The following is a 17,072-nucleotide window of genomic DNA, read 5'->3' as shown; positions in this document are numbered from 1 at the left end:
TTTGGATGCCTTTATTGTTCAATCAAAAACGCCCGTTTTTTGGTGAAAAAGATAACCACCCCCCCTTACGACATGCTTCAGAAACGAAAAAAATGGTCCATTTTCAAATGTTGCGTCTTTGAACTACAATTCACATTTGTACGTGGATAATCACTTTTAGAGCTAAAATTAGATGTTTAAAGTGATTTTCAAGCTTCCAGGGGCCCTAAACACAAGATTTGAGAAATGGGTAAAAGTGAACGAAAATGGCCAATTTACTCACTCTGAGGCCTTAAAAAGTGTTTCTCCTCCACGGGAAGTGAATTAAATACCATTTGGAGGCCTTTATTGTTCAAGCGAAAACGCCTGATTTTTGATGAAAGAGATAACCACTCCCCCTTACGACATGCTTCTGAAACTAAAAAAATGGTTCATTTTCAAATGTTGCGTCTTTGAACCACAATTAACATTGTGCGTGGATAATCACTTTTAGAGATAAAATGAGATGTTTAAAGTGATTTTCAAGCTTCCAGGGGCCCTAAACACGAGATTTGAGAAATGGGTAAACGTGAATGAAAATGGCCAATTTACTCACTCTGCGGCCTTAAAAAGTGTTTCTCCTCCACGGAACGTGAATAAAATAACATTTGGATGCCTTTATTGTTCAATCAAAAATGCCCGTTTTTTGGTGAAAAGATAACCACCCCCCCTTACGACATGCTTCAGAAACGAATAAAATGGTCCATTTTCAAATGTTGCGTCTTTGAACTACAATTCACATTTGTACGTGGATAATCACTTTTAGAGATAAAATTAGATGTTTAAAGTGATTTACAAGCTTCCAGGGGCCCTAAACACAAGATATGAGGAATGGGTAAATATGAATGAAAATGGCCAATTTATTCACTCTGAGGCTCTAAAAAGTTTTTCTCCACTCCAGAAAGTAAATTAAATAACATTTGTAGACCTTTATTGTTCAATCAAAAATGCCCGATTTTTGACGAAAGAGATAACCACCCCCCCTTACGACATGCTTCAGAAACAAAAAAAATGGTTCATTTTCAAATGTTGCATCTTTGAACGACAATCCACATTTGTACGTGGATAAACACTTTTAGAGATAAAATTAGATGTTTAAAGTGATTTTCAAGCTTCCAGGGGCCCTAAACACGAGATTTGAGAAATGGGTAAAAGTGAAGGAAAATGGCCAATTTACTCACTCTGCGGCCTTAAAAAGTGTTTCTCCTCCACGGAAAGTGAATAAAATAACATTTGGATGCCTTTATTGTTCAATCAAAAACGCCCGTTTTTTGGTGAAAAAGATAACCACCCCCCCTTACGACATGCTTCAGAAACGAAAAAAAAGGTCCATTTTCAAATGTTGCGTCTTTGAACTACAATTCACATTTGTACATGGATAATCACTTTTAGAGATAAAATTAGATGTTTAAAGTGATTTACAAGCTTTCAGGGGCCCTAAACACAAGATTTGAGGAATGGGTAAATATGAATGAAAATGGCCAATTTATTCACTCTGAGGCCTTAAAAAGTTTTTCTCCACTCCAGAAAGAGAATTAAATAACATTTGTAGACCTTTATTGTTCAATCAAAAACGCCCGATTTTTGACGAAAGAGATAACCACCCCCCCTTACGACATGCTTCAGAAACGAAAAAAATGGTCCATTTTCAAATGTTGCGTCTTTGAATGACAATCCACATTTGTATGTGGATAATCACTTTTAGAGCTAAAATTAGATGTTTAAAGTGATTTTCAAGCTTCCAGGGGCCCTAAACACAAGATTTGAGAAATGGGTAAAAGTGAATGAAAATGGCAAATTTACTCACTCTGAGGCCTTAAAAAGTGTTTCTCCTCCACTGGAAGTGAATTAAATACCATTTGGAGGCCTTTATTGTTCAAGCGAAAACGCCTGAGTTTTGATGAAAGAGATAACCACCCCCCCTTACGACATGCTTCTGAAACTAAAAAAATGGTTCATTCTCAAATGTTGCGTCTTTGAACCACAATTAACATTGTACGTGGATAATCACTTTTAGAGATAAAATGAGATGTTTAAAGTGATTTTCAAGCTTCCAGGGGCCCTAAACACGAGATTTGAGAAATGGGTAAACGTGAATGAAAATGGCCAATTTACTCACTCTGCGGTCTTAAAAAGTGTTTCTCCTCCACGGAAAGTGAATAAAATACCATTTGGATGCCTTTATTGTTCAATCAAAAACGCCCGTTTTTTGGTGAAAAAGATAACCACCCCCCCTTACGACATGCTTCAGAAACGAAAAAATGGTCCATTTTCAAATGTTGAGTCTTTGAACTACAATTCACATTTGTACGTGGATAATCACTTTTAGAGATAAAATTAGATGTTTAAAGTGATTTACAAGCTTCCAGGGGCCCTAAACACAAGATATGAGGAATGGGTAAATATGAATAAAAATGGCCAATTTATTCACTCTGAGGCCTTAAAAAGTTTTTGTCCACTCCAGAAAGTGAATTAAATAACATTTGTAGACCTTTATTGTTCAATCAAAAACGCCCGATTATTGACGAAAGAGATAACCACCCCCCCTTACGACATGCTTCAGAAACGAAAAAAATGGTCCATTTTCAAATGTTGCGTCTTTGAATGACAATCCACATTTGTATGTGGATAATCACTTTTAGAGCTAAAATTAGATGTTTAAAGTGATTTTCAAGCTTCCAGGGGCCCTAAACACAAGATTTGAGAAATGGGTAAAAGTGAATGAAAATGGCCAATTTACTCACTCTGAGGCCTTAAAAAGTGTTTCTCCTCCACTGGAAGTGAATTAAATACCATTTGGAGGCCTTTATTGTTCAAGCGAAAACGCCTGAGTTTTGATGAAAGAGATAACCACCCCCCCTTACGACATGCTTCTGAAACTAAAAAAATGGTTCATTTTCAAATGTTGCGTCTTTGAACCACAATTAACATTGTACGTGGATAATCACTTTTAGAGATAAAATGAGATGTTTAAAGTGATTTTCAAGCTTCCAGGGGCCCTAAACACGAGATTTGAGAAATGGGTAAACGTGAATGAAAATGGCCAATTTACTCACTCTGCGGTCTTAAAAAGTGTTTCTCCTCCACGGAAAGAGAATAAAATAACATTTGGATGCCTTTATTGTTCAATCAAAAACTCCCGTTTTTTGGTGAAAAAGATAACCACCCCCCTTTACGACATGCTTCAGAAACGAAAAAAATGATCCATTTTCAAATGTTGCGTCTTTGAACTACAATTCACATTTGTACGTGGATAATCACTTTTAGAGATAAAATTAGATGTTTAAAGTGATTTACAAGCTTCCAGGGGCCCTAAACACAAGATATGAGGAATGGGTAAATATGAATGAAAATGGCCAATTTATTCACTCTGAGGCCTTAAAAAGTTTTTCTCCACTCCAGAAAGTGAATTAAATAACATTTGTAGACCTTTATTGTTCAATCAAAAACGCCCGATTATTGACGAAAGAGATAACCACCTCCCCTTACGACATGCTTCAGAAACTAAAAAAAATGGTCTGGTTCATTTTCAAATGTTGCGTCTTTGAACTACAATTAACATTGTACGTGGATAATCACTTTTAGAGATAAAATGAGATGTTTAAAGTGATTTTCATGCTTCCAGGGACCTTAAACACGAGATTTGAGGAATGGGTAAAAGTGAATGAAAATGGCCAATTTACTCACTCTGCGGCCTTAAAAAGTGTTTCTCCTCCACGGGAAGTGAATTAAATACCATTTGTAGACCTTTATTGTTCAAGCGAAAACGCCCGATTATTGACGAAAGAGATAACCACCCCCCTTACGACATGCTTCAGAAACTAAAAAAATGGTCCATTTTCAAATGTTGCATCTTTGAACGACAATCCACATTTGTACGTGGATAAACACTTTTAGAGATAAAATTAGATGTTTAAAGTGATTTTAAAGCTTCCAGGGGCCATAAACACAAGATTTGAGAAATGGGTAAAAGTGAATGAAAATGGCCAATTTACTCACTCTGAGGCCTTAAAAAGTGTTTCTCCTCCACGGGAAGTGAATTAAATACCATTTGGAGGCCTTTATTGTTCAAGCGAAAACGCCTGATTTTTGATGAAAGAGATAACCACCCCCCGTACGACATGCTTCTGAAACTAAAAAAATGGTTCATTTTCAAATGTTGCGTCTTTGAACTACAATTAACATTGTACGTCGATAATCACTTTTAGAGATAAAATGAGATGTTTAAAGTGATTTTCAAGCTTCCAGGGGCCCTAAACACGAGATTTGAGAAATGGGTAAACGTGAATGAAAATGGCCAATTTACTCACTCTGCGGCCTTAAAAAGTGTTTCTCCTCCACGGAAAGTGAATAAAATAACATTTGGATGCCTTTATTGTTCAATCAAAAACGCCCGTTTTTTGGTGAAAAAGTTAACCAAACCCCCTTACGACATGCTTCAGAAACGAAAAAAATGGTCCATTTTCAAATGTTGCGTCTTTGAACTACAATTCACATTTGTACGTGGATGATCACTTTTAGAGATAAAATTAGATGTTTAAAGTGATTTACAAGCTTCCAGGGGCCCTAAACACAAAATATGAGGAATGGGTAAATATGAATAAAAATGGCCAATTTATTCACTCTGAGGCCTTAAAAAGTTTTTCTCCACTCCAGAAAGTGAATTAAATAACATTTGTAGGCCTTTATTGTTCAATCAAAAACGCCCGATTTTTGACGAAAGAGATAACCACTCCACCTTACGACATGCTTCAGAAACTAAAAAAATGGTCCGTTTTCAAATGTTGCCTCTTTGAACTACAATTCACATTTGTACGTGGAAAAGCACTTTTAAAGATCAAATGAGATGTTTAAGTGATTTTCATGCTTCCAGGGTCCTTACACACAAGATTTGAGGAATGGGTAAAAGTGAATGAAAATGGCCAATTTACTCACTCTGAGGCCTTAAAAAGTGTTTCTCCTCCACGTTAAGTGAATTAAATACCATTTGGAGGCCTTTATTGTTCAATCAAAAACGCCCGATTATTGACGAAAGAGATAACCACCCCCCCTTATGACATGCTTCAGAAACTAAAAAAATGGTCCGTTTTCAAATGTTGCCTCTTTGAACTACAATTCACATTTGTATGTGGAAAAGCACTTTTAAAGATCAAATGAGATGTTTAAAGTGATTTTCATGCTTCCAGGGGCCTTAAAAACAAGATTTGAGGAATGGGTAAAAGTGAATGAAAATGGCCAATTTACTCACTCTGAGGCCTTAAAAAGTTTTTCTCCACTCCAGAAAGTGAATTAAATAACATTTGTAGACCTTTATTGTTCAATCAAAAACGCCCGATTATTGACGAAAGAGATAACCACCCCCCCTTACGACATGCTTCAGAAACGAAAAAAATGGTCCATTTTCAAATGTTGCGTCTTTGAATGACAATCCACATTTGTATGTGGATAATCACTTTTAGAGCTAAAATTAGATGTTTAAAGTGATTTTCAAGCTTCCAGGGGCCCTAAACACAAGATTTGAGAAATGGGTAAAAGTGAATGAAAATGGCCAATTTACTCACTCTGAGGCCTTAAAAAGTGTTTCTCCTCCACTGGAAGTGAATTAAATACCATTTGGAGGCCTTTATTGTTCAAGCGAAAACGCCTGAGTTTTGATGAAAGAGATAACCACCCCCCCTTACGACATGCTTCTGAAACTAAAAAAATGGTTCATTTTCAAATGTTGCGTCTTTGAACCACAATTAACATTGTACGTGGATAATCACTTTTAGAGATAAAATGAGATGTTTAAAGTGATTTTCAAGCTTCCAGGGGCCCTAAACACGAGATTTGAGAAATGGGTAAACGTGAATGAAAATGGCCAATTTACTCACTCTGCGGTCTTAAAAAGTGTTTCTCCTCCACGGAAAGAGAATAAAATAACATTTGGATGCCTTTATTGTTCAATCAAAAACTCCCGTTTTTTGGTGAAAAAGATAACCACCCCCCTTTACGACATGCTTCAGAAACGAAAAAAATGATCCATTTTCAAATGTTGCGTCTTTGAACTACAATTCACATTTGTACGTGGATAATCACTTTTAGAGATAAAATTAGATGTTTAAAGTGATTTACAAGCTTCCAGGGGCCCTAAACACAAGATATGAGGAATGGGTAAATATGAATGAAAATGGCCAATTTATTCACTCTGAGGCCTTAAAAAGTTTTTCTCCACTCCAGAAAGTGAATTAAATAACATTTGTAGACCTTTATTGTTCAATCAAAAACGCCCGATTATTGACGAAAGAGATAACCACCTCCCCTTACGACATGCTTCAGAAACTAAAAAAAATGGTCTGGTTCATTTTCAAATGTTGCGTCTTTGAACTACAATTAACATTGTACGTGGATAATCACTTTTAGAGATAAAATGAGATGTTTAAAGTGATTTTCATGCTTCCAGGGACCTTAAACACGAGATTTGAGGAATGGGTAAAAGTGAATGAAAATGGCCAATTTACTCACTCTGCGGCCTTAAAAAGTGTTTCTCCTCCACGGGAAGTGAATTAAATACCATTTGTAGACCTTTATTGTTCAAGCGAAAACGCCCGATTATTGACGAAAGAGATAACCACCCCCCTTACGACATGCTTCAGAAACTAAAAAAATGGTCCATTTTCAAATGTTGCATCTTTGAACGACAATCCACATTTGTACGTGGATAAACACTTTTAGAGATAAAATTAGATGTTTAAAGTGATTTTAAAGCTTCCAGGGGCCATAAACACAAGATTTGAGAAATGGTTAAAAGTGAATGAAAATGGCCAATTTACTCACTCTGAGGCCTTAAAAAGTGTTTCTCCTCAACGGGAAGTGAATTAAATAACATTTGTAGGCCTTTATTGTTCAAGCGAAAACGCCCGATTATTGACGAAAGAGATAACCACCCCCCTTACGACATGCTTCTGAAACTAAAAAAATGGTTCATTTTCAAATGTTGCGTCTTTGAACTACAATTAACATTGTACGTGGATAATCACTTTTAGAGATAAAGTGAGATGTTTAAAGTGATTTTCAAGCTTCCAGGGGCCCTAAACACTAGATTTGAGAAATGGGTAAAAGTGAATGAAAATGGCCAATTTACTCACTCTGAGGCCTTAAAAAGTGTTTCTCCTCCACGGGAAGTGAATTAAATACCATTTGGAGGCCTTTATTGTTCAAGCGAAAACGCCTATTTTTGATGAAAGAGATAACCACCCCCCGTACGACATGCTTCTGAAACTAAAAAAATGGTTCATTTTCAAATGTTGCGTCTTTGAACCACAATTAACATTGTACGTGGATAATCACTTTTAGAGATAAAATGAGATGTTTAAAGTGATTTTCAAGCTTCCAGGGGCCCTAAACACGAGATTTGAGAAATGGGTAAACGTGAATGAAAATGGCCAATTTACTCACTCTGCGGTCTTAAAAAGTGTTTCTCCTCCACGGAAAGAGAATAAAATAACATTTGGATGCCTTTATTGTTCAATCAAAAACTCCCGTTTTTTGGTGAAAAAGATAACCACCCCCCTTTACGACATGCTTCAGAAACGAAAAAAATGATCCATTTTCAAATGTTGCGTCTTTGAACTACAATTCACATTTGTACGTGGATAATCACTTTTAGAGATAAAATTAGATGTTTAAAGTGATTTACAAGCTTCCAGGGGCCCTAAACACAAGATATGAGGAATGGGTAAATATGAATGAAAATGGCCAATTTATTCACTCTGAGGCCTTAAAAAGTTTTTCTCCACTCCAGAAAGTGAATTAAATAACATTTGTAGACCTTTATTGTTCAATCAAAAACGCCCGATTATTGACGAAAGAGATAACCACCTCCCCTTACGACATGCTTCAGAAACTAAAAAAAATGGTCTGGTTCATTTTCAAATGTTGCGTCTTTGAACTACAATTAACATTGTACGTGGATAATCACTTTTAGAGATAAAATGAGATGTTTAAAGTGATTTTCATGCTTCCAGGGACCTTAAACACGAGATTTGAGGAATGGGTAAAAGTGAATGAAAATGGCCAATTTACTCACTCTGCGGCCTTAAAAAGTGTTTCTCCTCCACGGGAAGTGAATTAAATACCATTTGTAGACCTTTATTGTTCAAGCGAAAACGCCCGATTATTGACGAAAGAGATAACCACCCCCCTTACGACATGCTTCAGAAACTAAAAAAATGGTCCATTTTCAAATGTTGCATCTTTGAACGACAATCCACATTTGTACGTGGATAAACACTTTTAGAGATAAAATTAGATGTTTAAAGTGATTTTAAAGCTTCCAGGGGCCATAAACACAAGATTTGAGAAATGGGTAAAAGTGAATGAAAATGGCCAATTTACTCACTCTGAGGCCTTAAAAAGTGTTTCTCCTCCACGGGAAGTGAATTAAATACCATTTGGAGGCCTTTATTGTTCAAGCGAAAACGCCTGATTTTTGATGAAAGAGATAACCACCCCCCGTACGACATGCTTCTGAAACTAAAAAAATGGTTCATTTTCAAATGTTGCGTCTTTGAACTACAATTAACATTGTACGTCGATAATCACTTTTAGAGATAAAATGAGATGTTTAAAGTGATTTTCAAGCTTCCAGGGGCCCTAAACACGAGATTTGAGAAATGGGTAAACGTGAATGAAAATGGCCAATTTACTCACTCTGCGGCCTTAAAAAGTGTTTCTCCTCCACGGAAAGTGAATAAAATAACATTTGGATGCCTTTATTGTTCAATCAAAAACGCCCGTTTTTTGGTGAAAAAGTTAACCAAACCCCCTTACGACATGCTTCAGAAACGAAAAAAATGGTCCATTTTCAAATGTTGCGTCTTTGAACTACAATTCACATTTGTACGTGGATGATCACTTTTAGAGATAAAATTAGATGTTTAAAGTGATTTACAAGCTTCCAGGGGCCCTAAACACAAAATATGAGGAATGGGTAAATATGAATAAAAATGGCCAATTTATTCACTCTGAGGCCTTAAAAAGTTTTTCTCCACTCCAGAAAGTGAATTAAATAACATTTGTAGGCCTTTATTGTTCAATCAAAAACGCCCGATTTTTGACGAAAGAGATAACCACTCCACCTTACGACATGCTTCAGAAACTAAAAAAATGGTCCGTTTTCAAATGTTGCCTCTTTGAACTACAATTCACATTTGTACGTGGAAAAGCACTTTTAAAGATCAAATGAGATGTTTAAGTGATTTTCATGCTTCCAGGGTCCTTACACACAAGATTTGAGGAATGGGTAAAAGTGAATGAAAATGGCCAATTTACTCACTCTGAGGCCTTAAAAAGTGTTTCTCCTCCACGTTAAGTGAATTAAATACCATTTGGAGGCCTTTATTGTTCAATCAAAAACGCCCGATTATTGACGAAAGAGATAACCACCCCCCCTTATGACATGCTTCAGAAACTAAAAAAATGGTCCGTTTTCAAATGTTGCCTCTTTGAACTACAATTCACATTTGTATGTGGAAAAGCACTTTTAAAGATCAAATGAGATGTTTAAAGTGATTTTCATGCTTCCAGGGGCCTTAAAAACAAGATTTGAGGAATGGGTAAAAGTGAATGAAAATGGCCAATTTACTCACTCTGAGGCCTTAAAAAGTTTTTCTCCACTCCAGAAAGTGAATTAAATAACATTTGTAGACCTTTATTGTTCAATCAAAAACGCCCGATTATTGACGAAAGAGATAACCACCCCCCCTTACGACATGCTTCAGAAACGAAAAAAATGGTCCATTTTCAAATGTTGCGTCTTTGAATGACAATCCACATTTGTATGTGGATAATCACTTTTAGAGCTAAAATTAGATGTTTAAAGTGATTTTCAAGCTTCCAGGGGCCCTAAACACAAGATTTGAGAAATGGGTAAAAGTGAATGAAAATGGCCAATTTACTCACTCTGAGGCCTTAAAAAGTGTTTCTCCTCCACTGGAAGTGAATTAAATACCATTTGGAGGCCTTTATTGTTCAAGCGAAAACGCCTGAGTTTTGATGAAAGAGATAACCACCCCCCCTTACGACATGCTTCTGAAACTAAAAAAATGGTTCATTTTCAAATGTTGCGTCTTTGAACCACAATTAACATTGTACGTGGATAATCACTTTTAGAGATAAAATGAGATGTTTAAAGTGATTTTCAAGCTTCCAGGGGCCCTAAACACGAGATTTGAGAAATGGGTAAACGTGAATGAAAATGGCCAATTTACTCACTCTGCGGTCTTAAAAAGTGTTTCTCCTCCACGGAAAGAGAATAAAATAACATTTGGATGCCTTTATTGTTCAATCAAAAACTCCCGTTTTTTGGTGAAAAAGATAACCACCCCCCTTTACGACATGCTTCAGAAACGAAAAAAATGATCCATTTTCAAATGTTGCGTCTTTGAACTACAATTCACATTTGTACGTGGATAATCACTTTTAGAGATAAAATTAGATGTTTAAAGTGATTTACAAGCTTCCAGGGGCCCTAAACACAAGATATGAGGAATGGGTAAATATGAATGAAAATGGCCAATTTATTCACTCTGAGGCCTTAAAAAGTTTTTCTCCACTCCAGAAAGTGAATTAAATAACATTTGTAGACCTTTATTGTTCAATCAAAAACGCCCGATTATTGACGAAAGAGATAACCACCTCCCCTTACGACATGCTTCAGAAACTAAAAAAAATGGTCTGGTTCATTTTCAAATGTTGCGTCTTTGAACTACAATTAACATTGTACGTGGATAATCACTTTTAGAGATAAAATGAGATGTTTAAAGTGATTTTCATGCTTCCAGGGACCTTAAACACGAGATTTGAGGAATGGGTAAAAGTGAATGAAAATGGCCAATTTACTCACTCTGCGGCCTTAAAAAGTGTTTCTCCTCCACGGGAAGTGAATTAAATACCATTTGTAGACCTTTATTGTTCAAGCGAAAACGCCCGATTATTGACGAAAGAGATAACCACCCCCCTTACGACATGCTTCAGAAACTAAAAAAATGGTCCATTTTCAAATGTTGCATCTTTGAACGACAATCCACATTTGTACGTGGATAAACACTTTTAGAGATAAAATTAGATGTTTAAAGTGATTTTAAAGCTTCCAGGGGCCATAAACACAAGATTTGAGAAATGGTTAAAAGTGAATGAAAATGGCCAATTTACTCACTCTGAGGCCTTAAAAAGTGTTTCTCCTCAACGGGAAGTGAATTAAATAACATTTGTAGGCCTTTATTGTTCAAGCGAAAACGCCCGATTATTGACGAAAGAGATAACCACCCCCCTTACGACATGCTTCTGAAACTAAAAAAATGGTTCATTTTCAAATGTTGCGTCTTTGAACTACAATTAACATTGTACGTGGATAATCACTTTTAGAGATAAAGTGAGATGTTTAAAGTGATTTTCAAGCTTCCAGGGGCCCTAAACACTAGATTTGAGAAATGGGTAAAAGTGAATGAAAATGGCCAATTTACTCACTCTGAGGCCTTAAAAAGTGTTTCTCCTCCACGGGAAGTGAATTAAATACCATTTGGAGGCCTTTATTGTTCAAGCGAAAACGCCTATTTTTGATGAAAGAGATAACCACCCCCCGTACGACATGCTTCTGAAACTAAAAAAATGGTTCATTTTCAAATGTTGCGTCTTTTAACTACAATTAACATTGTACGTCGATAATCACTTTTAGAGATAAAATGAGATGTTTAAAGTGATTTTCAAGCTTCCAGGGGCCCTAAACACGAGATTTGAGAAATGGGTAAACGTGAATGAAAATGGCCAATTTACTCACTCTGCGGCCTTAAAAAGTGTTTCGCCTCCACGGAAAGTGAATAAAATAACATTTGGATGCCTTTATTGTTCAATCAAAAACACCCGTTTTTTGGTGAAAAAGATAACCACCCCCCCTTACGACATGCTTCAGAAACGAAAAAAATGGTCCATTTTCAAATGTTGCGTCTTTGAACTACAATTCACATTTGTACGTGGATAATCACTTTTAGAGATAAAATTAGATGTTTAAAGTGATTTACAAGCTTCCAGGGGCCCTAAACACAAGATATGAGGAATGGGTATATATGAATAAAAATGGCCCATTTATTCACTCTGAGGCCTTAAAAAGTTTTTCTCCACTCCAGAAAGTGAATTAAATAACATTTGTAAACCTTTATTGTTCAATCAAAAACGCCCAATTATTGACGAAAGAGATAACCACCCCCCCTTACGACATGCTTCAGAAACGAAAAAAATGGTCCATTTTCAAATGTTGCGTCTTTGAATGACAATCCACATTTGCACGTGAAAAATCACTTTTAGAGCTAAAATTAGATGTTTAAAGTGATTTTCAAGCTTCCAGGGGCCCTAAACACAAGATTTGAGAAATGGGTAAAAGTGAATGAAAATGGCCAATTTACTCACTCTGAGGCCTTAAAAAGTGTTTCTCCTCCACGGGAAGTGAATTAAATACCATTTGGAGGCCTTTATTGTTCAAGCGAAAACGCCTGATTTTTGATGAAAGAGATAACCACCCCCCCATACGACATGCTTCTGTAACTAAAAAAATGGTTCATTTTCAAATGTTGTGTCTTTGAACTACAATTAACATTGTACGTGGATAATCACTTTTAGAGATAAAATGAGATGTTTAAAGTGATTTTCAAGCTTCCAGGGGCCCTAAACACGAGATTTGAGAAATGGGTAAACGTGAATGAAAATGGCCAATTTACTCACTCTGCGGCCTTAAAACGTGTTTCTCCTCCACGGAAAGTGAATAAAATAACATTTGGATGCCTTTATTGTTCAATCAAAAACGCCCGTTTTTTGGTGAAAAAGATAACCACCCCCCCTTACGACATGCTTCAGAAACGAAAAAAATGGTCCATTTTCAAATGTTGCGTCTTTGAACTACAATTCACATTTGTACGTGGATGATCACTTTTAGAGATAAAATTAGATGTTTAAAGTGATATACAAGCTTCCAGGGGCCCTAAACACAAGATATGAGGAATGGGTAAATATGAATGAAAATGGCCAATTTATTCACTCCGAGGCCTTAAAAAGTTTTTCTCCACTCCAGAAAGTGAATTAAATAACATTTGTAGGCCTTAATTGTTCAATCAAAAACGCCCGATTTTTGACGAAAGAGATAACCACCCCCCCTTACGACATGCTTCAGAAACTAAAAAAATGGTCTGTTTACAAATGTTGCCTCTTTGAACTATAATTCACATTTGTACGTGGAAAAGCACTTTTAAAGATCAAATGAGATGTTTAAAGTGATTTTCATGCTTCCAGGGGCCTTAAACACAAGATTTGAGGTATGGGTAAAAGTGAATGAAAATGGCCAATTTACTCACTCTGAGGCCTTAAAAAGTGTTTCTCCTCCACGGGAAGTGAATTAAATACCATTATGAGGCCTTTATTGTTCAAGTGAAAACGCCTGATTTTTGACGAAAGAGATAACCACCCCCCCTTACGACATGCTTCTGAAACTAAAAAAATGGTTCATTTTCAAATGTTGCGTCTTTGAACTACAATTAACATTGTACGTGGATAATCACTTTTAGAGATAAAATGAGATGTTTAAAGTGATTTTCAAGCTTCCAGGGGCCCTAAACACAAGATTTGAGAAATGGGTAAACGTGAATGAAAATGGCCAATTTACTCACTCTGAGGCCTTAAAAAGTGTTTCACCTTCACGGAAAGTGAATAAAATAACATTTGGATGCCTTTATTGTTCAATCAAAAACGCCCGTTTTTTGGTGAAAAAGATAACCACCCCCCCTTACGACATGCTTCAGAAACGAAAAAAATGGTCCATTTTCAAATGTTGCGTCTTTGAACTACAATTCACATTTGTACGTGGAAAAGCACTTTTAAAGATCAAATGAGATGTTTAAAGTGATTTTCATGCTTCCAGGGGCCTTAAACACAAGATTTGAGGAATGGGTAAAAGTGAATGAAAATGGCCAATTTACTCACTCTGCGGCCTTAAAAAGTGTTTCTCCTCCACGGAAAGTGAATAAAATAACATTTGGATGCCTTTATTGTTCAATCAAAAACGCCCGTTTTTTGGTGAAAAAGATAACCACCCCCCTTACGACATGCTTCAGAAACGAAAAAAATGGTCCATTTTCAAATGTTGCGTCTTTGAACTACAATTCACATTTGTACGTGGATAATCACTTTTAGAGATAAAATTAGATGTTTAAAGTGATTTACAAGCTTTCAGGGGCCCTAAACACAAGATTTGAGGAATGGGTAAATATGAATGAAAATGGCCAATTTATTCACTCTGAGGCCTTAAAAAGTTTTTCTCCACTCCAGAAAGAGAATTAAATAACATTTGTAGACCTTTATTGTTCAATCAAAAACGCCCGATTTTTGACGAAAGAGATAACCACCCCCCCCTTACGACATGCTTCAGAAACGAAAAAAATGGTCCATTTTCAAATGTTGCGTCTTTGAACTACAATTCACATTTGTACGTGGATAATCACTTTTAGAGATAAAATTACATGTTTAAAGTGATTTACAAGCTTCCAGGGGCCCTAAACACAAAATATGAGGAATGGGTAAATATGAATAAAAATGGCCAATTTATTCACTCTGAGGCCTTAAAAAGTGTTTCTCCTCCACGGGAAGTGAATTAAATAACATTTGGAGGCCTTTATTGTTCAAGCGAAAACGCCCGATTATTGACGAAAGAGATAACCACCCCCCCTTACGACATGCTTCAGAAACGAAAAAAATGGTCCGTTTTCAAATGTTGCGTCTTTGAATGACAATCCACATTTGTACGTGGATAATCACTTTTAGAGCTAAAATTAGATGTTTAAAGTGATTTTCAAGCTTCCAGGGGCCCTAAACACAAGATTTGAGAAATGGGTAAAAGTGAATGAAAATGGCCAATTTACTCACTCTGAGGCCTTAAAAAGTGTTTCTCCTCCACGGGAAGTGAATTAAATACGATTTGGAGGCCTTTATTGTTCAAGCGAAAACGCCTGATTTTTGATGAAAGAGATAACCACTCCCCCTTACGACATGCTTCTGAAACTAAAAAAATGGTTCATTTTCAAATGTTGCGTCTTTGAACCACAATTAACATTGTGCGTGGATAATCACTTTTAGAGATAAAATGAGATGTTTAAAGTGATTTTCAAGCTTCCAGGGGCCCTAAACACGAGATTTGAGAAATGGGTAAACGTGAATGAAAATGGCCAATTTACTCACTCTGCGGCCTTAAAAAGTGTTTCTCCTCCACGGAAAGTGAATAAAATAACATTTGGATGCCTTTATTGTTCAATCAAAAACGCCCGTTTTTTGGTGAAAAAGATAACCACCCCCCCTTACGACATGCTTCAGAAACGAAAAAAATGGTCCATTTTCAAATGTTGCGTCTTTGAACTACAATTCACATTTGTACGTGGATGATCACTTTTAGAGATAAAATTAGATGTTTAAAGTGATATACAAGCTTCCAGGGGCCCTAAACACAAGATATGAGGAATGGGTAAATATGAATGAAAATGGCCAATTTATTCACTCCGAGGCCTTAAAAAGTTTTTCTCCACTCCAGAAAGTGAATTAAATAACATTTGTAGGCCTTAATTGTTCAATCAAAAACGCCCGATTTTTGACGAAAGAGATAACCACCCCCCCTTACGACATGCTTCAGAAACTAAAAAAATGGTCTGTTTACAAATGTTGCCTCTTTGAACTATAATTCACATTTGTACGTGGAAAAGCACTTTTAAAGATCAAATGAGATGTTTAAAGTGATTTTCATGCTTCCAGGGGCCTTAAACACAAGATTTGAGGTATGGGCGAAAGTGAATGAAAATGGCCAATTTACTCACTCTGAGGCCTTAAAAAGTGTTTCTCCTCCACGGGAAGTGAATTAAATACCATTATGAGGCCTTTATTGTTCAAGCGAAAACGCCTGATTTTTGACGAAAGAGATAACCACCCCCCCTTACGACATGCTTCTGAAACTAAAAAAATGGTTCATTTTCAAATGTTGCGTCTTTGAACTACAATTAACATTGTACGTGGATAATCACTTTTAGAGATAAAATGAGATGTTTAAAGTGATTTTCAAGCTTCCAGGGGCCCTAAACACAAGATTTGAGAAATGGGTAAACGTGAATGAAAATGGCCAATTTACTCACTCTGAGGCCTTAAAAAGTGTTTCACCTTCACGGAAAGTGAATAAAATAACATTTGGATGCCTTTATTGTTCAATCAAAAACGCCCGTTTTTTGGTGAAAAAGATAACCACCCCCCCTTACGACATGCTTCAGAAACGAAAAAAATGGTCCATTTTCAAATGTTGCGTCTTTGAACTACAATTCACATTTGTACGTGGAAAAGCACTTTTAAAGATCAAATGAGATGTTTAAAGTGATTTTCATGCTTCCAGGGGCCTTAAACACAAGATTTGAGGAATGGGTAAAAGTGAATGAAAATGGCCAATTTACTCACTCTGCGGCCTTAAAAAGTGTTTCTCCTCCACGGAAAGTGAATTAAATACCATTATGAGGCCTTTATTGTTCAAGCGAAAACGCCTGATTTTTGACGAAAGAGATAACCACCCCCCCTTACGACATGCTTCTGAAACTAAAAAAATGGTTCATTTTCAAATGTTGCGTCTTTGAACTACAATTAACATTGTACGTGGATAATCACTTTTAGAGATAAAATGAGATGTTTAAAGTGATTTTCAAGCTTCCAGGGGCCCTAAACACAAGATTTGAGAAATGGGTAAACGTGAATGAAAATGGCCAATTTACTCACTCTGAGGCCTTAAAAAGTGTTTCACCTTCACGGAAAGTGAATAAAATAACATTTGGATGCCTTTATTGTTCAATCAAAAACGCCCGTTTTTTGGTGAAAAAGATAACCACCCCCCCTTACGACATGCTTCAGAAACGAAAAAAATGGTCCATTTTCAAATGTTGCGTCTTTGAACTACAATTCACATTTGTACGTGGAAAAGCACTTTTAAAGATCAAATGAGATGTTTAAAG

This window comes from Triturus cristatus, chromosome 5_1 (genome assembly GCF_964204655.1).
Source record: "Triturus cristatus chromosome 5_1, aTriCri1.1, whole genome shotgun sequence".
Taxonomy (NCBI): domain Eukaryota; kingdom Metazoa; phylum Chordata; class Amphibia; order Caudata; family Salamandridae; genus Triturus; species Triturus cristatus.
Note: the sequence above shows the minus strand (reverse complement) of the source record.